This window comes from Triticum dicoccoides, chromosome 5A (genome assembly GCF_002162155.2).
Source record: "Triticum dicoccoides isolate Atlit2015 ecotype Zavitan chromosome 5A, WEW_v2.0, whole genome shotgun sequence".
Lineage (NCBI taxonomy): Eukaryota > Viridiplantae > Streptophyta > Magnoliopsida > Poales > Poaceae > Triticum > Triticum dicoccoides.
Window position 1 is genome coordinate 531,012,516 of NC_041388.1, and position 26,248 is coordinate 531,038,763.

Consider the following 26,248-nt stretch of genomic DNA (forward strand, 5'->3'; position numbering starts at 1 on the left):
TCTTTCATGGTCCGAGGTCAACTGATGCATCTTTGTGGGTTTCCGTTTCTTCAATATCAATTTGAAACCTTCAATTCTTCCTTTGCTTTTGTTTCCTCATGAACGAGAATGGACAACTTGATTGTTTCTCGGGCCTAACTGATATGCTATGATTAGCCAATATTAAAATTGGAATTGGAATTGGTATTATAAGTTACATCTTGAGATGCTCTAGTTTGTTATTTTGCATTGTAACTTATCATGTATATGCGTGACCCATACAAAACAGTATGCGACAGTGGATCAAACATTCAAACTTTTGTGAGCATCCAAAGGTTTTTTATTACAAATGTTTAACATAAGTAAAAGGTTTATGTGTCTGGTGGGTGTATTATGTCGATCTCCAATCTCATGGATTGACATCAATATTTAGAAAATTGATACATTTTGCAATCACTTGAGATGGAATTCGCCATCGAAGAGATCACATAGCTTTTGTATGTTATATATCTTGCCTTAGTGATATTATGTAGAGTTAAATACTTTTTATATCAAAATAGCTGGAATAGCTCAGTTGGCTAGAGCGTGTGGCTGTTAACCACAAGGTCGGAGGTTCAAGCCCTCCTTCTAGCGAGTTTTTTCCCACTAGGTGTTGGATTCGTCATAGCTATTTATCCCATCATGCCTTGTATGGTTCTCCCTACTATATTCTCTGCTCCGGTCATGTCATGTGCTTATTTCAACATATAAACTCAAGATTGTTGGGTAATCTATTTATTTTGTATGAACAAGACAGTATGCAGGACTGCTTGTATAATGATCAATGCCTATAATTAAACATGCCTTTACAGATACCTTTTATTGGTTCTTATGGGCCTTCTCTTCCTTCAGATGCATCAAACACTCTGCATGTTGAAAGTCTCCCATCAAATTGTACTAGACAGGAAATTGCACGTGTCCTTTTATGTATATGATCTTTTGCTATTTTATTTTGAGTTTATTTGTCATTTTGTTCATAAGTGAACTATATTTTATGTTTATGTTCATTCCAATTTATGTCTCAATCTTTTCTTTTGTGTTTTTGTTTTCGCCATTTAGTGCTTCAGCTCCTTGAGTCTTGCTTCTCTAGATATATTTCGCCCTTTTACCGGGTTCTCTGAAGGCTGGTCAAAGAGGATGTAGATGTGTAATAGCTTATGTTGTCTAAGAAACTCCTGCCTCAGTGTTTTCTGTCATGAAGTCTCTGCGAGGTGAATATAACATTTTTGTTAGCCTAAGTTGTGTCTTACATTCTAGAAGTAATAGAATGGAAAGGTCCATTATTGCTAGATCACTCATGGCGTATGGTTATCTGGTTGGCCAAAGTGTGGGGGACACAGCTGTGGCAATTTTAGCTAAAGAGCATGACAAGTGGGCTAGGTGAAGTGTGTATGAACTGAACACAATCGATCTTGCATTCTTTGCCTGAGTAACCAACAACAGACAACATCTTTGGACAAAGCAGAATTTAGCCTATCTTCAAGATAACCACCTAAAAAGAGCACATGCACATGCCATGTCATGGTCCTTGCATAATTAACAATAAAACTATATTGAGTGAGTATTGGTCATGTATGTCGAACAAATAACCTGCAAAAAGAGGCATCATATTTTGCTTGAAGCCCACAACCGAATAAGTATCAACTTCATGCTATACACTGACATATTTGAAAATATGTACTATACATAGTTGGTACAGCCACTGAAGTGTTGTTCGTCTCTGTTTTTCGCAGATGCGGAGATGTCCATGAACTCGTGTCTCTGTTTTGCAGACGTGGAGATGGAACAAACTAAATCACACTTGTCGAAAATTAACTGAGACCTGTAGGTGTTGATTCAAACTTCAGTCAGCTATGAGTATTGCCCTGCTGGTGCTAGAAACAATTGGTGTCTTGCTGCTCTGTGGCAGTGTTGTCTGCAACACAGTTGCTTGGACAGTTGGAAGCTCATTTTAGTGTAACTGAAAAGTGCTACTGAAGTATGGAGAAATTGCTCACTAGAGATAGCCTGGTTAAAATGCATTCACTTGTTGATTTATCTTGTCTGTTCTGTGAAGAACCAGAGCCTTGCATGCATTTGTTTTTTGGCTGTGCTATCGCTACTGAAGTATGGACAAATGTGAGTGCTTTTGACTGGGATTAACCCAGATGTTACATGCGAATCCATTGCTAGATGGTGGGTTAGTAACAAAAAGCACCGAGCTATAAATCTTTTACATGCAGCAAACTCTCTGGTTTCTTTGGAAAAATAGGAATGGGCTCTGCTTTAACAGAAGTTCCGGGACTAATTTGCAGGTGATTCTGATGAGAAGCATTGCGGTAGCATGCTCTCAATGAGCGATCTAGTGATCAGGGCTTGCAAAAAAAAAAAAAAACGCATGGTGGAAATCATTTGCATCTTTTTGGTTGCTGGCCAGGAGCACACCTCCGATGATGTGGCCGGATCTCGGTTGAGGAAGACAGACTCATGGCTTGAAAATCTCCTCAGCGACAAATTTGCTATAGAAGATGCTGAATCTTCAGACTGGGAGGCCATCATAGCTGGTCTGGTGAAATATGCAACGGAATCATCTCTGAAGTAAGATGGCCCAGAGTTGAGAGATTGTTTCAAAGTTGTAGTGTGTGTGCTATTATATCCCATAACCCTGTCGGACGGTTTTTGTTTTCCTTTTATTGAATTTGCATTGGCTCGGATGGGCATGGGCGCTTCGGCCTGCTGCCGCGAACGCCCATGCATGTAGTACTCCCTCCGTTCCACAATGTAGCGCATATAGATTTTTCTAGAAGTCAAACATTATAAACTTTGACCAAGTTTGTAGAGAAAATCATATACATCTAGAATACCAAATACGTGTGCTTAGATACATCACAACACATACTTTCATATTATATACATTTGGTATTGTAGATATAAATAGTTTTCTCTATAAACTTGGTCAAAGTTTATAAAGTTTGACTTTGTAGAAAATCTATATGCGCTATATTATGGAACGGAGGGAGTATAACTGAACGATGGTTGGCTTCGTTTCTGTGAAATGGACCCGGGCTGGAGGCCTTCTTCTCTTGAAAAATGAGGCATAACTTGTGTGAGATTCACGTGTCATGTCCGTCGATTTCATGCTTTTTTAGGGGCACGTACGTTCTATGTATTAGAAATTCAGAATAACTGGACTCCCGACTCCTCCCGTGTCGCCCCTGCGCGGGGGAACCCTAGCACCGCCGCGTCCTCGTCCCTCCCCCGACCTCTCCTCCTCGCCGCCGCCGGGGCGCGCCGCCAGGCAAAGCCCGGTCGGTGTCGGCGGCGGCGGGATCTCTTCTCCCACGACTCGCTGAATCTGATGCGAGCGGATCGCGGCGGTTGTTGGCGGGGCGCGTCGGCGCGGGCTTGGGGGCGACGGCAGGACTCACGCTCGCGGTTTCCCTGGTGTGTGTGGGACTCCGCTCAGGGCGCGCCGGCCCTCGGCAAGCGGTGGCGGGCGCTGGGCTCTCGGCGGCGTTCCGGCGTGTGCAGGCGGCGGTGGTCCCTGTGCGCGGTCGGCGGCTCCGTCTCTGACCCGGACGGCGCGGGGGATGGCGGCGGCCCGGCGTGGCCGGCGATCTGGATGCGGTGGTGCCGGCGGCTCGCTGATGTACCGGTGCTCCAGGGTTCTGCCTGGTGGTGCTGGTGGTGACGGCGGCCCGTGCACGAGAGTTGGATCCCTTCAAACAGATCTGGGTGAAAACTTGCCTTCGGCGTCTGCTAAGGCCGGCGGTGGCGGCGCTATCTGCGTCGTTCCCTTCTTGAAGGCATCGCCGTGGAGAAGTTCAAAGCCACTCTCTGCTACCTCCGGGGGAAACCCTAGATCGGATGACGGCGGCACTCTAGTGTTGTTCCTCCCTTGGGGGCGTCATTTTTGGAGGTACACACGTGATTGAGGGACCAGAGGACGGATTCTTTGGTGAAGCGGTGATTCATCCTACACACTGATGGCGACGGATCTTGACGGCGTGGCGCAGTGTAGACTCAGAGTTCACTGTGAGAGGATGGACTCGCGCAGGAGGACGACGCTGTCAGGCGTCGTGGCGGCGTCGATGGCAGAGAGACCTGACACGGTACATGCAACTGTACAGCTCTGAAGATGGATTGGTGGCAGGTGGCTGCGGCGGCCTCCTACCCGGCAGGCGTCCTGGTTAAGGAGTGCGACGGACTGGTAGGTGCCTCATACCAGGCAGGCGTCCTGGTTGGGACCTCAGGTCTTAGATGTTTATGTTTGGTTGCGGTGTCTGTTTGGTATTAGGTTCAGACTATATGTGCCCCTTCATCAATTGGATAGGTGTAGCAACAGTTATTGTTTAGACGGTGGATTTAGTCTTGCAAGGTCTTATGAAAATAATTAATAAAGTAACCGTATGCATCGTCCAGATGCAGAGGCCGGGGTCATTCTCCTTTTCAAAAAAAATCAGAATAACTGTAGGGTCCTTGTATATGCGTGATAAGTAGCTTTGCTAGGCTAGGTAGGACGCTGAGCTTTAGTGGGGGTGAAAAAATTGATCCACGTACAATATGAGAGGCACATTGCTCGAACACGGCCGCACAAGGTTTTTCTGGGACCGCAAGAGGGTGAGAATGTGGCCATCTATACACATGGTGATAAAATAAAACATACAACTACTCCTGGGTCAAGTTGGTCTTGCTGTAGCACCATACACAAGAAAACAAAATCAAAGACAAAATGATATACAGGTAATAAGATGTGATTTAAAAAGAGATTACACAATGTAAAAGCAGATATAAGTCGTTGCAAGAGAAATGGACTGATTTACAAATGTATTTTACAAGATTAGACTGATTTCTGCCCAAAACGATGCGGATGTTCGAGGGCGTGTACTTTTTACGGGTGCATATGAAGGCGGCCTAACGAACAAGTAAACACACCAACATACAAGTCCAAAGACTTGGTTAGCAGAAAAGGGACTAGTGAAAGGACCTGCTTGTAAAGATATTGAAGAATGGAAGGACATAAATAAAGGCCTGACCGCCTGGGTGTATATCTGCAAGATAGCAGGGACCTTCGCCCAAAAACAAATATGTACGCCAAGGACTTGATAAGAAGAAAGGGGGGTGGTGGAAGGACCTGCTTGTACAGAGAAAGACCAGCTCGTAAGGTAATAACTACAGAAGAGGAAAGGCCAGGGGCCTATCTGTAATATACCGGGGACCGGCGCGCAAAATCTCGAAAAAATTTGGACCATTTCTCGATTTGTGCGTGTCATCCTTGCGCAGGGGCCATGCTAATCTTCTCTGTATCGTTCCAATTTTATCGGATGTCCCCGAAGGGACGAGGGAGATGCAAGCGTCGGGCTTATAAACTGGTCGACCCGTCTTTCGCTAGGCGAGGTGGTACTAAACAGGGTTGTTCGCTGCGCTCAGCAAGCACCAGGACCGCGGGACGCCACCAAACGGCCAGTGGGCTGTATCCTCGTGTAGACTTGATCCTCCCTCAGCCGGCCCACTTGAGGAATCGAGCCGGAGCATTTCCCATATGGCCTGCTGCGGGCCCAACTTGAGGAGCCGAGCCGGAAATCAAAAATGAGGATTTGCTCGAAAAAACAAATCGAAATGAGGTGTGCTCACGTGAGGTTCATGTGTCATGTCGATTGATTCCATGCTTTGGGGGCACGTAGGCGCGATGTATCGTCTCGACCGTACATATATGGTAGAGTAGAGTACATGGGTGTCGTCTACGGCAGGCATGTATATGTGGTTGTTTTTCACGTGAAGAAAGCTACTACTGCTGGTGGTGGTTGTTGATGGAGTGAATTCTGTCCGTGGACGGTTCTGTGCTTCCGATGCAAGGACTGGGCAGTCTATCTAAGTCTAAGGCATCATCGGGGAGAATGTCTGGTACTCCCACTTCTAGGGTGCTCCTGGTGCTTCAAACTCACCAGCATATTTTTAAATGGTTGAAAAAATATAAAAATAAAAATCTAGCACATAGACACGACATCAATGTATGTTGTCAAAAAAATTCAAAACATTGCTCGAGATACAAGAATGACAAAATCGACATCAATGCGATAATGGGCCAAATCTAAAGCCCAACTTATGTTGTGTAGTACTCTCTCCGTTCCTAAATATTTGTCTTTCTAGACATTTCCGATGACTACTACATACGGATGTATGTAGACATATTTTAAAGTGTAGATTCACTCATTTTGCTTCGTATGTAGTCATTTGTTGAAATGCCTAGAAAGATAAGTATTTAGGAATGGAGGGAGTATTTACTATCGAATTTGTCATTTATGTTTCTAAAGCTATGCTTTGAATTTTGATTTCGAATTTTGTGACAACATATATTGGAGTTGTGTCTATATGATGGATTTTTTCAAAAAAATAGAATATTTAAAAATGTGCTACCGAGTTTGGAGCACCGGGAGCACCCTAGGAATGGGATTAGCAGATATTCTTCCGACATCATCGGTCGTACTCGTAAAGAGAGGCTTTTTTTTTGCGGGAACTCGTACAGAGAGGCTGCGCTGGCTCCATGCGCATCGAAACGGTTAGCTAACCAACGACGATGTGTCAAAAATTCAGAATGACTGCAGTGTCCTTGTACGTGCGCGATTGACACTACTACTATAGTCGCTTTGCTAGGCTAGGCTAGGCAGGGCGCGGAGCCTGACGGGCATTGATTTGCCGGCACGGTGCACGTACCATACCATGCACGTACATGTATGGATGAATTGCATATGTCTCCCTCACCATGACGCCACTGCAGCCTGTTTTTTCTTTTTTGTTAAGAATTTTTTATTTATATCACGAATCAGTACAAAGCAGTTGACCCGCAGCGATGTCTTTTCTGAAAGCGGCAGTCAGCGGTTAGCAACTTAGCATTTGCTTGCTTGCTTGTGCAGTGTGCTCGTAACTAACAAGGGTCCAAGTGTGTCGACACGATCGACAGACTTAATACGTCCTGAAAACACGTCGCTCTTCTCGAATCGTTCGTTGACGAGAAGAAACGAAGGAGGAGAAACCCCGGCACGGTCTTGGCTGCTCGTCGGCTTCAGAACCGTCGTCGCCGGCTTCAAACCCCTGAAAAAGCTGTTGCACCGTTGATTCCGCCGTCCTGGCGATCATGCACCTCGCCTACACGCGCTACGCTACGCGGGCTGATTTTTCCACCGCGACTGGCTGCTGCCGCGCGTACGTGACGCATAGGCGCACGCACGGGGACCCAAAGCGAGAGACAGGGACGGGACGGCAAAAGCGAAGAGCCCCCTTTGCGGTCCAAAGTGCGACCCAAAGCCGGCCTGCTGTGGCCACGAGAGGGAGCAAAAGAAACTCCGGCAGAAGCCTTTTTCTTTCTGTTTTGTTTACCTGAACTCCGGCAGAAACCTTAGCCTGGAAGCGAACGACCCCGCGGCCGGGCGACGTTTCTTCATCGGTCGGTACACGGCAACGAACGGATTTGTCTGTCTGTCTGTCAGTCACCACTACCGGACCGTCTTGCATGCCAAACCACATCGTAGCTACTGAGTACGTTAGGGCATCTCCAGCCGCGCCCCCAACAGGCCCTTCCCAGGCGATTTTGCCACGCCGGCGTCAAAAAAAGACCTCAGTCGCGTTCCCAGAAGTCCGTTTTTCGCCGGCTCGGGCCAAAACTAGTGCCGGCGGACCCAGGCCGAACCCGGCGCCCTGGGGGGCGCTTGGGGAGCCGGCACAAGCGAAAAAGGCGCGTGAGCCCGCCCTGGAGGCGACCCGAGGGCCTTTTCCCGCCGTTTCTTGACGCTTTTCCCTCGCATCTCTCCCGCTCGCTCGCCTTACTCCCGCCATTCTCTTCCTTTCTCCCGCCAAACCCCCTCCCGCTCGGCTTCCAGTCGCCGCCATGCCGCCGAAGAAGTACGCCATGCCGCGCGCGGCGGCAACCGCGACTGGCGCCGTGGCCCAGCCGAAGCAGAGGAAGCCGAGGGCGCCGCCATCGAAGCCACCGGGCCTGTCGAACGCCGAATGGAGGGTGGAAGTTCATGTTGGAAATATGCCCTAGAAGCAATAATAAATTAGTTATTATTATATTTCCTTGTTCATGATAATCGTTTATTATCCATGCTAGAATTGTATTGATAGGAAACTCAGATACATGTGTGGATACATAGACAACATCATGTCCCTAGTAAGCCTCTAGTTGACTAGCTCGTTGATCAATAGATGGTTACGGTTTCCTGACCATGGACATTGGATGTCATTGATAACGGGATCACATCATTAGGAGAATGATGTGATGGACAAAGACCCAATCCTAAGCCTAGCACAAGATCATGTAGTTCGTATGCTAAAGCTTTTCTAATGTCAAGTATCATTTCCTTAGACCATGAGATTGTGCAACTCCCGGATACCGTAGGAGTGCTTTGGGTGTGCCAAACGTCACAACGTAACTGGGTGGCTGTAAAGGTACACTACAGGTATCTCCGAAAGTGTCTGTTGGGTTGGCACGAATCGAGACTGGGATTTGTCAATCCGTGTAAACGGAGAGGTATCTCTGGGCCCACTCGGTAGGACATCATCATAATGTGCACAATGTGATCAAGGAGTTGATCACGGGATGATGTGTTACGAAACGAGTAAAGAGACTTGCCGGTAACGAGATTGAACAAGGTATCGGGATACCGACGATCGAATCTCGGGCAAGTATCGTACCGCTAGACAAAGGGAATTGTATACGGGATTGATTAAGTCCTTAACATCGTGGTTCATCCGATGAGATCATCGTGGAACATGTGGGAGCCAACATGGGTATCCAGATCCCGCTATTGGTTATTGACCGGAGAGTCATCTCGGTCATGTCTGCATGTCTCCCGAACCCGTAGGGTCTACACACTTAAGGTTCGATGACGCTAGGGTTATAGAGATATTAGTATGCGGTAACCCGAAAGTTGTTCGGAGTCCCGGATGAGATCTCGGACATCACGAGGAGTTCCGGAATGGTCCGGAGGTAAAGATTTATATATGGGAAGTCTTGTTTTGGTCGCCGGAAAAGTTTCGCGCATTATCGATATTGTACCGGGAGTGCCGAAAGGGGTCCGGGGGTCCACCAAGGGGGTCCACCTGCCCCGGGGGGCCACATGGGCTGTAGGGGTGTGCGCCTTGGCCTATATGGGCCAAGGGCACCAGCCCCAAGAGGCCCATGCGCCAAGAGATAAGGGAAAGAAAGAGTCCTAAAGGGGGAAGGCACCTCCTAGGTGCCTTGGGGAGGATGGACTCCTCCCTGGCTGCACCCTTCCTTGGAGGAAGGGCCGAGGCTACGCCCCCCTCTCCCTTGGCCCTATATATAGTAGGGGGAAGGGAGGGCAGCCGCACCTAAGCCCTGGCGCCTCCCTCTCCCTCCCATGACACATCTCCCTTCTCCCGCATCGCTTGGCGAAGCCCTGTTGGAATCCCGCTACTTCCACCACCACGCCATTGTACTGCTGGATCTCCATCAACCTCTCCTCCCCCCTTGCTGGATCAAGAAGGAGGATACGTCGCTGCTCCGTATGTGTGTTGAACGCGGAGGTGTCGTCCGTTCGGCGCTAGGATCATCGGTGATTTGGATCACGACGAGTACGACTCCATCAACCCCGTTCTCTTGAACGCTTCCGCGCGCGATCTACAAGGGTATGTAGATCCACTCCTCCCTCGTTGCTAGATGACTTCATAGATAGATCTTGGTGACACGTAGGAAAATTTTGAATTTATGCTACGTTCCCTAACAGTTCAGCGGCGCGAAGCAGTCACCGCCGACAGGCGGAACAGGGCCATAGCCAAGAAGGTCCGCGACAACGCGGCGCGCGCGGCGGCGTATTCCTCATCGGTCGACCAGGCGGGGATGAATCCACCCGTCGTCAGCCACGCCCAGTACGCGCCCTGGGGACAGCAAGGCGCCGGATCTCCATGGGGTTCATCGTCGCCCGGCTACGCCGACGGCGACGCGCACGATGGGTTCAACCCAAACGTGACCTTCCCTCATGGTCACCCCGCTACGCGCACGCCCTCGCCCGCCTTCGTCGGCATGCAGTACCCTCCATACAACTACTCGCCGCCCGCCGCCTACGCGTCCACACCGATGCCCCATCTCTACCGTGGACCGCTGCCCTTCTCGCACCTCGGCGACGCCGACGACATGGGAGCCGACATGGACGACATCATCGCGACAGGATCGACCGCGGCCGCCGTGTCTCCCGGGTTCGCCACCCAGGATGAGGTAGTGGATCTCAGTGGCGACATGGAGGCCGAGCTCGGCTACGTCTACGGCGAGGACGCGCAGGAACCCGAGGAGGAAGAGGAGGACGAGGAGGAGGAGGAGGAGGAGCCGACTCCTGTTCCGACGAAGGGGCGCCAGAAGAAGAAGAAGCGGGCGGCTAGGTCAGGCGAACCGCGCATCAAGTGGACGTCCAAGGAGGAGGAATGCCTCGCTGAAGCATGGAAAGTCGTCTGCCTCGACCCGTCCACCGGCGCGAACCAGAGCTTGGAGACGTACTGGGACCGCATCAAGGCCGAGTTCGACGAGCGGAAGCTCGTCGACCCCTACTTCAAAGGCGTCTACATGCAGCGCGGCTTCAAGGCGATGGCGAACCATTGGGGGTGTATCCAGTTGGCATGCAACAAATGGCATGGAATCGTCGAGGAGGTCGCGGCTCGCCGGGAGAGCGGCGCCAGCGTTGAGGATCAGGTACGCACGCCGTTCGCCCGCATATCTTCGTTGTCTACGCCCGCCGCCCGCCAACTGTTCGTCCCTCCGCGCAGCTGCTGCGTATGTTCGCCATGTATCGGGGCGACAACCAAGACGCCGACTTCAAGCACCTCCACGTCTACAAGCGCATTGACAAGTGCGAGAAGTGGGCGGAAGTCCGACGTGCCCTCGACAAGGCCAAGGAGACATACAAGCCGGACGCGACGACTCCGGGCGCGTCAGAGGGATGGCCGGACGGCCACAAATTGGCAAAGAAGGGGAAAAACACCGACGCGGCAACCGCGCGAGTGCAGGAGTCCATCGAGCATTGCCTCGCCGACGCCCAGGCCCGGGCCGTCCTACGCGAAGAGAAGACCGAGGCGCAGTGGTCGTCGCTGATGAAGAACAACGCCATCAAGCTCGACCTGCTCTGGACGAACGTCGCCGCGAAGAAGAGGAACACCGACATGGCTTTTCTGATGGGCGCGGTGGACATGCTCCAGAGCAACGACGAGAAGCTCAAGGCGTGGTACCTGGTGCAGCGCGGCCTCATCCTGAACGAGCTGCCGACGGCAACGCCAACGACGCCCACGACCACACGGACGCCAAGCCCGAACGACGCCTCTACATCGCCACCCAACAGTGTCGAAGCCGCACCAACACAGCCCAGCACCGAAGCAGCTCCGACACCGCCGAGCCCGCGCATGCCGACTCCGCCAACGCCCGGAGCCGACCCCGCCGAGTGAATCATTGCGCACGCGAACTTGCGGCGGCGGCGCTCTGTTTTTTGTAACGCCAGACTACGTCCGATCGCCGGATTTGCGGCGTCTTTTGAGAGCGGGTGTGACGCCCTCGATTCAATCGTACACTAATCATACATGCAAATGTGTACGATCAAGATCAAGGACTCACGGGAAGATATCACAACACAACTCTAGACACAAATTAAAATAATACAAGCTTTATATTACAAGCCAGGGGCCTCGAGGGCTCGAATACATAAGCTCGAAAACACAAGAGTCAGCGGAAGCAACAAAATCTAAGAACAGACCTAAGTTAGACAAGTTTGCCTTAAGAAGGCTAGCACAAAAGCATCTACGATCGAAAAGGCAAGGCCTCCTGCCTGGGAGCCTCCTAACTACTCCTGGTCATCGACGGCCTCCACATAGTAGTAAGCATCGGCGGTGGCATCTGGCTCCTGGGCTCCGTCATCTGGTTGCATCAGCCGGAAAGAAGAAGAAAGGGGGAAAAGGGGGAGCAAAGCAACCGTGAGTACTCATCCAAAGTACTCGCAAGCAAGGATCTACACTACATATGCAGCATTATCAAAGGAAGGCTATATATGTGGACTGGGCTGCAGAAATGCCAGAATAGAGAGAAGGCCTAGTCCTATCGAAGACTAGCATCTTCTCGAACCCACCATCTTGCAGCAACAGGAGGGAGTAGAGTAGCATAAAGTAAAGTAGTAGTAGTGTTATCAACCTCGACCAGAGATCCTTTCTCGACTCCCTGAGAAAGAAATCCCAGAGCCATACTATCCAGTTACCATCACAATCCATTACTCATCACCATCCAATTATCATCACAAGTATCCAGTTCTAGTTGTATCGATCGGGATACAACTCCAAGTGTCCGTTACCGTAGGACAGGCTATCGATAGATGTTTTCTTCCCTGCAGGGGTGCACCAACTTACCCACCACGCTCGCTTAACTCCGGCCGGACACACTTTCCAGGGTCATGCCCGGCCTCGGCCAAACAATACGCCGCAACCCGACCTAGACTTAACAGAGAGGTCAGCACGCCGGACTAAACCTATGCCCCCAGGGGTCATGGGCCATCTCCCCGGAAACTCCTGCACGTTGCGTACGCGGCCGGTGAGCAGACCTAGCTACCTCCTTCAACAAGGCAGGCGCTTGCGCAGTCCAACCCGATGCGCGCCACTCAGTCGCTGACGTCTATTAAGCTTTGGCTAATGTATACGACGCAGAACGCCCATACTATGCCCACGTGATGGTTAGTGCTATCAGGCCAGAGGCCCCTCGGATCAAATATCCAAATCGTAGTGGATTAGGAACGCGCGGTAACAAGCAGAGACTCACGAAAGATGCGACCCCGTTGCCCCGTCTCGAGGACTTGCGGCAAGGGCTAGGAATGCCCGGCCACGCCTCGTAATTATCTCGCGGGCACCCTCCAGGTCAACCCGACTCCACATCACTCGCAATTAAGCTCGCGCGGGTACCCCTCAGGGTCGACCCGTCTTTCCAAGTAACAGTGGTAAAGTCCAAGTATCCGTGTGTCCAAACATTAAGGGGAAAACCCGAGGAATCACCCCCGGTGAATTCCACTCAATGTAATCATCAAGGTGAACGTAAGAGGAATCACCCCCGAGGTTCACACTTGAGGGGTTGCACGACAGAGTCGTATCGGAAGTGGTTAAAGAGGAAATCACCCTCGATGACCACGACCGAATAGCTACACTACAGGGTTAACATCAGAAGTGTTGTAGAGGTCTCACCCTCGGCACTCGATAGTATCCCAGTAGTGTCGAGCAACTAAGGGGAAAGTGATGTGCGGTGCCGGGGCCTGGTCTTCGATCCCGTTGATCGGGTCTTCAATGATGAAGCAGGGGCAACAAGGACAAGGTGGGGGTCACTGATGGATCACTAACCAACCTATACTAAGCAGTTTAGGATAAGCAGGTAAGGTACAACAGCAGATACAAAAGCAGGCTATGCATCAGAATAGGAGCAAACAATAACAGTAGCAAAATCTAATGCAAGCATGAGAAAATGGAATGGGCGATATCGGGATGATCAAAGGGGGGGCTTGCCTGGTTGATCTGGCAAGGAGGGGTCGTTGTCGATGACGTAGTCGATCACCGGGGCATCAGCGACCTCGGGGTCTATCGGAGAGAAGAGGGGGAAGAAACAGTAAATACATAGCAAACAGAGGTAACAATAAGCATGACATGACGATACGTAGCGCTAAGCGTGCTCTAACGCGGTCCTAGACGTTATAGGTGAAGGGGGAATTCAACCGGGAAGGTGTTCCCGGTTCCGGACCTGTGTCAGACAGATGACCGGAGGGGGAAAGTTCCATGTTCAGCATGCTAGGGGCATGTGACAGATGAACGGACCGCATATTCGGATTCGTTGGATTTTTCTAAGCAACTTTCATATAGAAAACATTTTCATCCGAGTTACGGTTTATTTTCTATGATTATTCAAAGATTAAAGCATTTTCTGGAATTATTTAAAATAATAGAAAGATAAAATGACGTCAGCATGACGTGCTGATGACATCAGCAGTCAACAGACTCGCTGACCAGGTCAAACTGACCAACGGGTCCCACATGTCATAGACAAAGGGCTAACAGTGGGTTATATTAAATTAACAGGGTGTTAATTAGCAGTTAGGCCCCACATGTCAGTGACTAATTAGCTAAACTAATTACTTCTAATTATAAAAACATTTTAATTAGCTTAATTATGTGGTGGGGCCTACACGTCAGTGGTACTGGGCTGCGCAGTCAGCAGTTGACTGGGTCAACCCGGTCAACTGGGGGCCATAGGGCCCGCTGGCAGCGACCCTGGGGGTGGCCCCAGGTGTGCCACGTCGGCGGTGGCCGGCGGCTCAACGCCGGCGATGCTAAACGCGGCGGCGCGGCTCGGATCTCGCCGGAAAACGGCCTTAGGCGACCATTTGGCGCGCGGCCTAGCGCGTTCGAACGAGGGAAACGATCCGCGTCGATCTACGGCACTCACGCGGTCTGAAGCGGACGGAGTCGACGGCGGCGTCGACCGTGGCGGCGCCGGAATTCGGCCGAGGTGCGGTACGCGGCCAGAGGGCACGAGGTGGCGAGCTAGAGGCTCGGGCGGTACTAGGGAGGCGCCCTCAGCACGTTGTCGTGCTTGCCCGGCCTTGGCAACGACTACAGCGACGACGACTAGCTGCACGGCGGAACCGAGCTCGGCCATGGCGGGCGCTGTGGCGACGGGATCACCAGAGGCCATGGGAGTGAGGGGAGAGGATGAGGGGCTCACCGCGCGGTGCAAGAAAGGCCCTCGACAGGTTAGGAGCACAAGGGAAGGCCGAATCGACGACAGCGGCGTCCGACGACCCGGGGAGGAAGAAGACGGGGATCCGGTGTTGCGGGGCTTGCCAGCTCGCGTTCGTGGCCGTAGTCGACGTAGCGGAGCGCAGAGGAGCGGCTGGTTACGGCGGAGGAGCACGAGGGGAGCGGTCGCCGCGGTGATGCGAGGTGGGACGACGGCGATGGTGCTCGGGTGAGGCGGGCGAGCGAGACAGAGAGGGAGAGGAGGAGCAGGCGGAGTGGGTGGTGCAAGTGGAGGCGGGGATCGAGGAGGCGAGGAGGCGCAAGCCTTATCCCCTCGCTCGGGCGACGCCGGCGAGGCGGGTCCGACGGGGACGGGCGCGCTCTGCCTCGCCCGGTCGGAGGAACAGGAGGAGGGGGGAGAGCGACAGGAAAGGGGGAGTGGGCCGGCTGGGGTGGGCCGACGGCCAGCTGGGCCTGTCTCTGCGGCCTTAGGCCCAGGGGCAGGGGGTTTCCCTTTCCTTTTTTGTAAACAGCTCTTGCATTTTCTTTTCTTTTTCTTTTAGCCAATAAAAACTTTGCAAAAATTATGCCATTGGACAAAATAATTTCAAAGAAGTATATTGCACTGCCACGAAAATATTGTGAGACTTTAGAAAAAGAATGCCAATTTTATAAATTAAAAAGGCATTTAATTTATTGCTTAGGCCATTGTTTTAAGTAGCTTAGGCCACTTAAACCTTTTGCAAAAAATGTTGGTTCACCACCAATATTAGTTGTGGATTATTTGGCACATGATGAACATTTTTTGTGTTCATGTCTGAGCATTTTGAATTTCACACAGAATTTGAATTTGAATTCAATTGGAATGTGAAAGAACATGAGACAATAATGATCAGGCACATGTTTAGCAAAAAGATTAACTTAACCCCAGGGGTTACTGTAGCATCATTACACCGGGGTGTTACAACTCTCCTCCTCTAAAAGAAATTCTCGTCCCGAGAATTAAGAGGTAGAAGGGAACAGGTCGGGGTATTCAGCCCGGAGGTTATCTTCGCATTCCCAAGTGGCTTTCTCTTTAGTATGATTCGACCATTGCACCTTGAGGAACTTGGTAACCTTCTGGCGGGTTCGACGTTCAGCTTTTTCAAGAATGCAGATCGGATGCTCTTTGTAAGTGAGATCATCTTGAACTTCAATCAATTTCGGGTCCACTTCACGTTCCGGATCCTTGAAGAATCGACGAAGTTGCGACACATGGAAGACGTCATGAATGTGAGAGAACTGAGGTGGCAACTCCAGTTGATAAGCCACCAGCCCACGACGGGCGAGAATACGGAAGGGACCAATGTAGCGAGGAGCTAACTTTCCCTTGACTCCGAACCGATGAGTGCCTCTCAAAGAAGTGACACGCAGATAAGCTTGTTCACCAGGTTGATAAGTTGAACCCCAGTGTTTCCGGTCATAGTTGCTCTTCTGGCGGGATTGGGCCGCCTTGAGATTATCCCGGACAATGCGAACCTGCTCTTCAGCTTGTTGAATAATGTCCGGACCAATGAGTGCTCGTTCCCCAGTTTCTGACCAATTCAGAGGTGTTCGGCACTTACGTCCATAAAGCACTTCAAAGGGTGCCGTCTTCAAGCTGGCTTGATAGCTGTTGTTATAAGAGAACTCCGCATAAGGGAGAGACTCTTCCCACTTCTTGCCGAAAGAAATAACACAAGCTCGAAGCATGTCTTCAAGAATTTGATTGACTCGCTCGACTTGGCCTTGGGATTGGGGATGATAAGCAGTGCTCCAGGTAATATGAGTTCCCATTGCCTCTTGGAAACTATCCCAGAACTTAGAAGTGAAAATACTGTCGCGGTCTGAACTGATCTCCTTCGGAATGCCGTGGAGTGACACAATTCGGGAGATATACAAGGTTGCCAATTGACTAGCAGTGATAGTCTCCTTGACTGGCAGAAAGTGAGCAACCTTCGAGAATTGGTCGATGACGACAAATATAGCATCGTTACCTTTCTGAGACTTGGGAAGGCCAGTGACGAAGTCCATTTGGATCTTATCCCACTTCCATTCAGGAATCGGAAGCGGTTGTAGAAGTCCAGCCGGTTTCTGATGTTCTGCTTTGACGCGACGACAAACGTCACATTCTTCAATATATCGAGCAATGTCTTGCTTCATGTTAGACCACCAGTACTTCTGACGGATGTCAAGATACATCTTGGTACTTCCTGGATGAATAGAGAGAGGGGTGTCATGCGCTTCTTTCATCACCTTCTCTGTTATAAGCTCGAACCGGGGTACGACAATGCGATCTCTGAAGTATAAGGTTCCATCTTCACCAAGTGAGAAATCTCTGGATTTCTCTAAGGCAAGATCCTTTTTCATCAGATCAACATGAGCATCTTTGGCTTGAGCAGACTTGATTGCTTTCAGAAGAGTTGGTTCCAAAACAAGGTTATTCAGAGAACCCTGTGGAACTAGTTGAAGGTTCAGCTTGCATAGCTCTTCATAAAGGCGGGGTTGAGCTTTGTAGACCTGGTGATTATTGCAATAAGACTTTCGGCTTAGGGCATCGGCCATTACATTAGCCTTGCCAGGTGTATAAGATATACCGCAGTTGTAGTCAGCAATAGCTTCCATCCATCGCTGCTGACGGAGGTTCAGATCTGGCTGAGTAAACAGGTATTTCAGACTCTGATGATCGGTGAAGATCTCACAACGATTACCGAGAAGGTATTGTCGCCATAGTTTCAGTGCAAAGATAACCGCAGCAAGCTCGAGATCATGAACTGGGTAGTTCTCTTCGTGAGGACGCACTTGACGGGAGGCATAGGCAATCACTTTGCGCTCTTGCATTAGGACGCAGCCTAATCCTTGACGTGAAGCGTCGCAATAGATGACAAAGTCCTTGCGAGAATCAGGGGGAGCAAGCACTGGGGCAGAAGTCAGTTTGTCCTTGAATGCCTGGAAACTTTCCTGACATTTGTCTGTCCAATCGAACTTAACGCCTTTGTGAAGCAGATTAGTCAGTGGCTTGGCGATCTTGGAGAAGTTCTCGACAAAGCGGCGACAATAGCTGGCCAGTCCGAGAAAGCTTCTGACTTGCTTGACAGTCTTCGGAGGGGTCCAGTCAAGAATAGCCTGAACGCGCTCTGGGTTGACGGCAATACCATCCTTGGAGATAACATGACCAAGGTAGGTGACTTCGGGTAACCAGAATTCACACTTGGAATACTTGGCATAAAGTTGATGCTCTCGAAGCTTCTCCAGAACAAAACGAAGATGTTCAGCATGTTCTTCTTTATTCTTCGAATATACCAGGATATCATCCAGATAGACTACGACGAACTTGTCGAGGTAATCCATGAATATATAGTTCATCAGACGAGAGAATGTAGCTGGAGCATTGGTTAAACCGAATGACATGATGGTGTACTCGTAAGAACCATAACGAGTCACAAATGCGGTCTTTGGAATATCCTCTTCACGAACACGGATCTGGTGGTAACCCAACCTCAAGTCGAGTTTAGAGAATATCGATGAACCCGCAAGTTGATCATACAGATCATTGATCCGAGGAAGGGGATATTTGTTTTGAATTGTAGCTTGGTTGATAGGACGATAGTCTTGGACCAAACGGTTTGTACCGTCCTTCTTCTTGACGAAGAGAGAAGGTGCTCCCCAAGCAGAGGAACTTGGACGAATGAAACCCTTGTGAAGAGATTTGTCGATTTCCTCCTTAAGCTCAAGGAGTTCATGAGGTGGCATCTTGTAGGGTCGTTTTGCAATAGGAACGGTGCCTGGTTTCAAGTCGATGACGAACTCGACAGCCCGGGCAGGGGGTATTCCTGGAAGTTCTTCTGGAAATACGTCTTGGAAGTCGCGAACGACTGGAATCTTTTCAATTCCCTCAAGAGGTGCCGCGTTCAACGCATTCAAAGCATAAAGTCGTGCTTCAGCGTTTTGAACAAGCTGAGCATGGTAGGTTACAATCTCATCTGAAGGATGTAGGAGGTGAACGACCTTGGTAGCGCAAACGATAGAGGCAGTATGCGCTTTCAACCATTCCATTCCCAGAATGAGGTCAATATTGGAAGACACCAGAATAATGGGAGAAACAAGGAATTCCAACCCTTCAATTTCAACAGGAACATCGCGACCAATCATGGTAGTTTGACATCGGCCCGCAGGGGTGCGTACCACTATCGGAGTGTTCATGGGCTCGCATTGAATGTCATGTGCGTAAGCAAAATTTTCTGACATGAATGAATGTGATGCTCCTGAATCAAACAAAACAGAAGCTGGTACTGAATTAATAAGGAGAGTACCCATCACAGTGGCAGGCTGGTCTTGAGCTTCATTCAGATCAACATGATTAGCCTGACCACGACCATAAGGTCTGGCATTGTTGTTATGGGGTTGATTGTTACGGTCAGTTGAAGACAGAGCCAGCTGATTCTGATTCTGAGGGCATTTCCTGGAGCGGTGACCTGGAAGGCCACACTTGAAGCACAGACCATCATTGGGATTGGGAGCAGAAGCTTGGGGTGGTACAGCCCGAAGGGGCTGCCTCTGCGGTTGAGGAGGCAGACGAGGTGCAACATATGACTGTCTTGGTGCAGGTGCAGTTGGACGATACATGCTGTGGGGAATCCATATCCGACGCTTCTGCGCTGACGGGCCCGAAGATGGGCCAGCGTCACGGCTATGCCTGAGGGATCCCTGGTGTTCCTGAAGACCAGTCTCAACCTGAATAGCCTTGTTCACCAAGGTGGCGAAGTCGGCAAAGTCATGAACGAGCAATGCTAGCTTGATATCAGGGTGAAGTCCATCATGAAACTTCTCTTGCTTATGAGCATCAGTTGCAATGTCTTCTTCAGCATAACGTGACAAGTCCAGAAATTCCCGTTGATAAGCATCTACAGTCTTGTTGCCTTGGGTGAGGTTGCGGAACTCTCGCTTCTTCCTGTCCATGGTTCCCTGAGGAATGAAACGGGCACGGAAGGCAGCTTGGAAATCCGGCCAAGTAATGACCGTTCCAGCAGGTAGGGTACGCCTGTGGCTGTCCCACCATTGAGCAGCAGGACCCTTCAGAAAGAAAGATGCAAAGGTGACATAGCTGGCAGGGGCAACACTAGCAGACTCCATTTCATATGTGATGTCGCGGAGCCAGTCATCAGCATCAAGGGGTTGAGTTGAGCTGTGGTAGATAGTTCGGTTGAGGCGCATGAAGTCCTGCAGAGTTACTCGGGTTGGATGTTGATTCATGTTCGGACGAGGAAACTGAGCCATCATTCCTTCCATGAACTGGCGAGTTAACTCAAACTGTTGCATCATTCCAGTAAAGAATTCAGGCGGTGGTGGGTCGTTGGCACCACAGCCACGACCAGCGGGTCTAACCATCCTGCTAACATGTAACAGGGGTAGTTCAGCATTGAGCATTTGCAAAGATAAGGATCATTCATGATGAAAACATGCATAATGAAGGAGGTACGATGGATTCCACTCCGTAGTCAACACGACAGGGTGTGCACTACTCAAAATGCTATTCTAAGGAATAACTATGGCTTCATCCAACTTCGGGGTGAATGTGGTCACGGGATCCTAATGTTAGTAAATTCGTTTAACCCGAGTAGAAGAGAGTTCAGAGTCCCAGAGTATAGACGAGGAGTAAAAGATGCTAATACCACCCAATGGCGACGTGGGCCCGTAAGCCACACAGCCAATGTTAGTAAAAGTTTTCAGTGACTAGACTCAACTTCGGCCAAGGAGTTGGAAAGGGGGCTACCTACAGGCAGTCGGCTCTGATACCAACTTGTGACGCCCTCGATTCAATCGTACACTAATCATACACGCAAATGTGTACGATCAAGATCAAGGACTCACGGGAAGATATCACAACACAACTCTAAACACAAATTAAAATAATACAAGCTTTATATTACAAGCCAGGGGCCTCGAGGGCTCGAATACATAAGCTCGAAAACACAAGAGTCAGCGGAAGCAACAAAATCTGAGAACAGACCTAAGTTAGACAAGTTTGCCTTAAGAAGGCTAGCACAAAAGCATCTACGATCGAAAAGGCAAGGCCTCCTGCCTGGGAGCCTCCTAACTACTCCTGGTCATCGACGGCCTCCACGTAGTAGTAAGCATCGGCGGTGGCATCTGGCTCCTGGGCTCCGTCATCTGGTTGCATCAGCCGGAAAGAAGAAGAAAGGGGGAAAAGGGGGAGCAAAGCAACCGTGAGTACTCATCCAAAGTACTCGCAAGCAAGGATCTACACTACATATGCAGCATTATCAAAGGAAGGCTATATATGTGGACTGGGCTGCAGAAATGCCAGAATAGAGAGAAGGCCTAGTCCTATCGAAGACTAGCATCTTCTCGAACCCACCATCTTGCAGCAACAGGAGGGAGTAGAGTAGCATAAAGTAAAGTAGTAGTAGTATTATCAACCTCGACCAGAGATCCTTTCTCGACTCCCTGAGAAAGAAATCCCAGAGCCATACTATCCAGTTACCATCACAATCCATTACTCATCACCATCCAATTATCATCACAAGTATCCAGTTCTAGTTGTATCGATCGGGATACAACTCCAAGTGTCCGTTACCGTAGGACAGGCTATCGATAGATGTTTTCTTCCCTGCAGGGGTGCACCAACTTACCCACCACGCTCGCTTAACTCCGGCCGGACACACTTTCCAGGGTCATGCCCGGCCTCGGCCAAACAATACACCGCAACCCGACCTAGACTTAACAGAGAGGTCAGCACGCCGGACTAAACCTATGCCCCCAGGGGTCATGGGCCATCTCCCCGGAAACTCCTGCACGTTGCGTACGCGGCCGGTGAGCAGACCTAGCTACCTCCTTCAACAAGGCAGGCGCTTGCGCAGTCCAACCCGATGCGCGCCACTCAGTCGCTGACGTCTATTAAGCTTTGGCTGATGTATACGACGCAGAACGCCCATACTATGCCCACGTGATGGTTAGTGCTATCAGGCCAGAGGCCCCTCGGATCAAATATCCAAATCATAGTGGATTAGGAACGCGCGGTAACAAGCAGAGACTCACGAAAGATGCGACCCCGTTGCCCCGTCTCGAGGACTTGCGGCAAGGGCTAGGAATGCCCGGCCACGCCTCGTAATTATCTCGCGGGCACCCTCCAGGTCAACCCGACTCCACATCACTCGCAATTAAGCTCGCGCGGGTACCCCTCAGGGTCGACCCGTCTTTCCAAGTAACAGTGGTAAAGTCCAAGTATCCGTGTGTCCAAACATTAAGGGGAAAACCCGAGGAATCACCCCCGGTGAATTCCACTCAATGTAATCATCAAGGTGAACGTAAGAGGAATCACCCCCGAGGTTCACACTTGAGGGGTTGCACGACAGAGTCGTATCGGAAGTGGTTAAAGAGGAAATCACCCTCGATGACCATGACCGAATAGCTACACTACAGGGTTAACATCAGAAGTGTTGTAGAGGTCTCACCCTCGGCACTCGATAGTATCCCAGTAGTCGAGCAACTAAGGGGAAAGTGATGTGCGGTGCCGGGGCCTGGTCTTCGATCCCGTTGATCGGGTCTTCAATGATGAAGCAGGGGCAACAAGGACAAGGTGGGGGTCACTGATGGATCACTAACCAACCTATACTAAGCAGTTTAGGATAAGCAGGTAAGGTACAACAGCAGATACAAAAGCAGGCTATGCATCAGAATAGGAGCAAACAATAACAGTAGCAAAATCTAATGCAAGCATGAGAAAATGGAATGGGCGATATCGGGATGATCAAAGGGGGGGCTTGCCTGGTTGATCTGGCAAGGAGGGGTCGTTGTCGATGACGTAGTCGATCACCGGGGCATCAGCGGCCTCGGGGTCTACCGGAGAGAAGAGGGGGAAGAAACAGTAAATACATAGCAAACAGAGGTAACAATAAGCATGACATGACGATACGTAGCGCTAAGCGTGCTCTAACGCGGTCCTAGACGTTATAGGTGAAGGGGGAATTCAACCGGGAAGGTGTTCCCGGTTCCGGACCTGTGTCAGACAGATGACCGGAGGGGGAAAGTTCCATGTTCAGCATGCTAGGGGCATGTGACAGATGAACGGACCGCATATTCGGATTCGTTGGATTTTTCTAAGCAACTTTCATATAGAAAACATTTTCATCCGAGTTACGGTTTATTTTCTATGATTATTCAAAGATTAAAGCATTTTCTGGAATTATTTAAAATAATAGAAAGATAAAATGATGTCAGCATGACGTGCTGATGACGTCAGCAGTCAACAGACTCGCTGACCAGGTCAAACTGACCAACGGGTCCCACATGTCATAGACAAAGGGCTAACAGTGGGTTATATTAAATTAACAGGGTGTTAATTAGCAGTTAGGCCCCACATGTCAGTGACTAATTAGCTAAACTAATTACTTTTAATTATAAAACCATTTTAATTAGCTTAATCATGTGGTGGGGCCTACACGTCAGTGGTACTGGGCTGCCCAGTCAGCAGTTGACTGGGTCAACCCGGTCAACTGGGGGCCATAGGGCCCGCTGGCAGCGACCCTGGGGGTGGCCCCAGGTGTGCCACGTCGGCGGTGGCCGGCGGCTCAACACCGGCGATGCTAAACGCGGCGGCGCGGCTCGGATCTCGCCGGAAAGCGGCCTCAGGCGACCATTTGGCGCGCGGCCTTGTGCGTTCAAACGAGGGAAACGATCCGCGTCGATCTACGGCACTCACGCGGTCTGAAGCGGATGGAGTCGACGGCGGCGTCGACCGTGGCGGTGCCGGAATTCGGCCGAGGTGCGGTACGCGGCCAGAGGGCACGAGGTGGCGAGCTAGAGGCTCGGGCGGCACTAGGGAGGCGCCCTGAGCACGTTGCCGTGCTTGCCCGGCCTTGGCAACGACTACAGCGACGGCGACTAGCTGCACGGCGGAACCGAGCTCGGCCATGGCGGGCGCTGTGGCGACGGGATCACCAGAGGCCAGGGGAGTGAGGGGAGAGGATGAGGGGCTCACCGCGCGGCGCAAGAAAGGCCCTCGACAGGTTAGGAGCGCAGGGGAAGGCCGAATCGACGACAGCGGCGTCCGACGACCCGGGAAGGAAGAAGACGGGGATCCGGTGTTGCGGGGCTTGCCAGCTCGCGTTCGTGGCCGTAGTCGACGTAGCGGAGCGCAGAGGAGCGGCTGGTTACGGCGGAGGAGCACGAGGGGAGCGGTCGCCGCGGTGATGCGAGGTGGGACGACGGCGATGGTGCTCGGGTGAGGCGGGCGAGCGAGACAGAGAGGGAGAGGAGGAGCAGGCGGAGTGGGTGGTGCAAGTGGAGGCGGGGATCGAGGAGGCGAGGAGGCGCAAGCCTTATCCCCTCGCTCGGGCGACGCCGGCGAGGCGGGTCCGGCGGGGACGGGCGCGCTCTGCCTCGCCCGGTCGGAGGAACAGGAGGAGGGGGGAGAGCGACAGGAAAGGGGGAGTGGGCCGGCTGGGGTGGGCTGACGGCCAGCTGGGCCTGTCTCTGCGGCCTTAGGCCCAGGGGCAGGGGGGTTTCCCTTTCCTTTTTTGTAAACAACTTTTGCATTTTCTTTTCTTTTTCTTTTAGCCAATAAAGACTTTGCAAAAATTATGCCATTGGACAAAATAATTTCAAAGAAGTATATTGCACTGCCACGAAAATATTGTGAGACTTTAGAAAAAGAATGCCAATTTTATAAATTAAAAAGGCATTTAATTTATTGCTTAGGCCATTGTTTTAAGTAGCTTAGGCCACTTAAACCTTTTGCAAAAAATGTTGGTTCACCACCAATATTAGTTGTGGATTATTTGGCACATGATGAACATTTTTTGTGTTCATGTCTGAGCATTTTGAATTTCACATAGAATTTGAATTTGAATTCAATTGGAATGTGAAAGAACATGAGACAATAATGATCAGACACATGTTTAGCAAAAAGATTAACTTAACCCCAGGCGTTACTGTAGCATCATTACACCGGGGTGTTACAGCGGGAACGACCAAGTTTAAATTTCCCGCATCCTGGGGCCGGCGCGTGGGGGCGTGACTGGGAGCTAGGTCGCTCCCAGGGGCCGAAATAGTGCCGGCACGCCCCCAGGCCGCTCTATTAAGGCGCCCTGGGGGGCCGAACGGCTGGAGATGCCCTTAGAGCAACTCCGATGAGGCGATCCATTTCGTCCGTCTGCGTCCCTTTGAATCGGCGCGGATAAAAGTGACGGTTCAACGTGCTGATCCAAGTTCAAATCATGTCCGTTTTGTGTCCGCGCAGACGCATTTGCGGCTCAAATTTGCGCCCCAAACACGTCGGCGCGGACGCGGAACGGACGCCACGCGCGCCTTCTCGACGTCCGCCGCGTCTCCACCTGGCGGCTGTCCAACTACCCGCTGCCCACACGGTCAATTTAATGTATGACCATGGGCCCATGCGTCATCGACGGCGGTTGTCCTTTTTTAAGCCGATCGTGTGGCGGGGTCATCCTCATCCAAACTCGGTGTCCACATCTAGCCAGCTCTACTCCCCCGTCGCCAGCAAACCCTAACCACCACCACCACAAAGAGATGGGGCTCTTCTTCGGTGCCGACAGCAGCAAGGCCAAGGGCAAGGCCCCCACCATCCCTTTTCCCTCGGAGTTCCTCCCGCCGCCGGCTCGCCTGCAGAGGCAGCGCGTGAACATGCCAGTGCACCAGGCGAAGTGGCGTTGGCAGCACCGCGTGCCTCTGCCGTACCCCGACGTCACCCTGCCGCACGACTGGCATCTGGATCTAGAGAGGATCCCAGTGCCGGCGGCGCCGCGGTCGGCTAGGGCGCACGCGGAGGAGGTGCGACGCTGGCGGGCGCTGCTGACGCCGGAGCAGTGCCGCGACGCCACCTACGCCTCCGACTGGCCGAACTGGAAGAGATGGTTCGCCTTCGAGCACGAGGAGGCGAGGCGCCGCGACGTGCGCGAGGTCGACCGCAGCCTGCCGCCGCCCCCACTCGTCGTCCACGAGGAGGACCAAGCGACGGAGGACGCCTACCAGGTGGCCCTTGCAGCCGTCTACCGCGAGAGCGAGGAGGACGAGCGGCGCAGGATGGAGGCGGCGGAGGAAGAGGAGACTCGGTACGAGGCGGCCATGGCGCATGCCATTGCCCTCTCCGTGGCCGGCAACTGCGTGCTGCCGCCGGTGGCCCCGTCGTCCCCTCCCCGACGCCGCGTCAAAGGCCGCAGCCGGAGCCCGAGCCGGAACCGTCCCCCATCGAGCGTTACTCCTGGATGGGAGTACCGCGTGAGTGGTTGTCCGCGCCACCGGTTTGGGGGCGGCGCAGGCGCAGGAGGCGGCATACCTCGAGATGTGGCGCCAACGACGGCTGGCCAAGGAGCGTCGTCGCGGCGAGTACGAGGAGATGCTCGAGCGCGACCTCGAGGAGGAGCGGCGTGAGGCTGAGGAGGAGGCGCGCCAGGGCGTGGCTGCATAGGTGGCTGCACAGTTCCCCACG

The 26,248-nt window shown here is 51.5% G+C and overlaps 2 non-coding genes across 2 annotated transcripts; one reads left to right on the plus strand and one right to left on the minus strand.

Annotated features, from left to right (window-relative positions):
• Window positions 1-538: 538 nt before the first annotated feature.
• Window positions 539-612, plus strand: TRNAN-GUU. The gene has a single exon. It is a non-coding gene; the product is annotated as a tRNA-Asn (tRNA).
• Window positions 613-5,234: 4,622 nt separating this feature from the next.
• On the minus strand, window positions 5,235-5,337 carry LOC119304465. The gene has a single exon (XR_005148289.1). It is a non-coding gene; the product is annotated as a U6 spliceosomal RNA (small nuclear RNA).
• Between the last annotated feature and the right edge of the window lie 20,911 nt (window positions 5,338-26,248).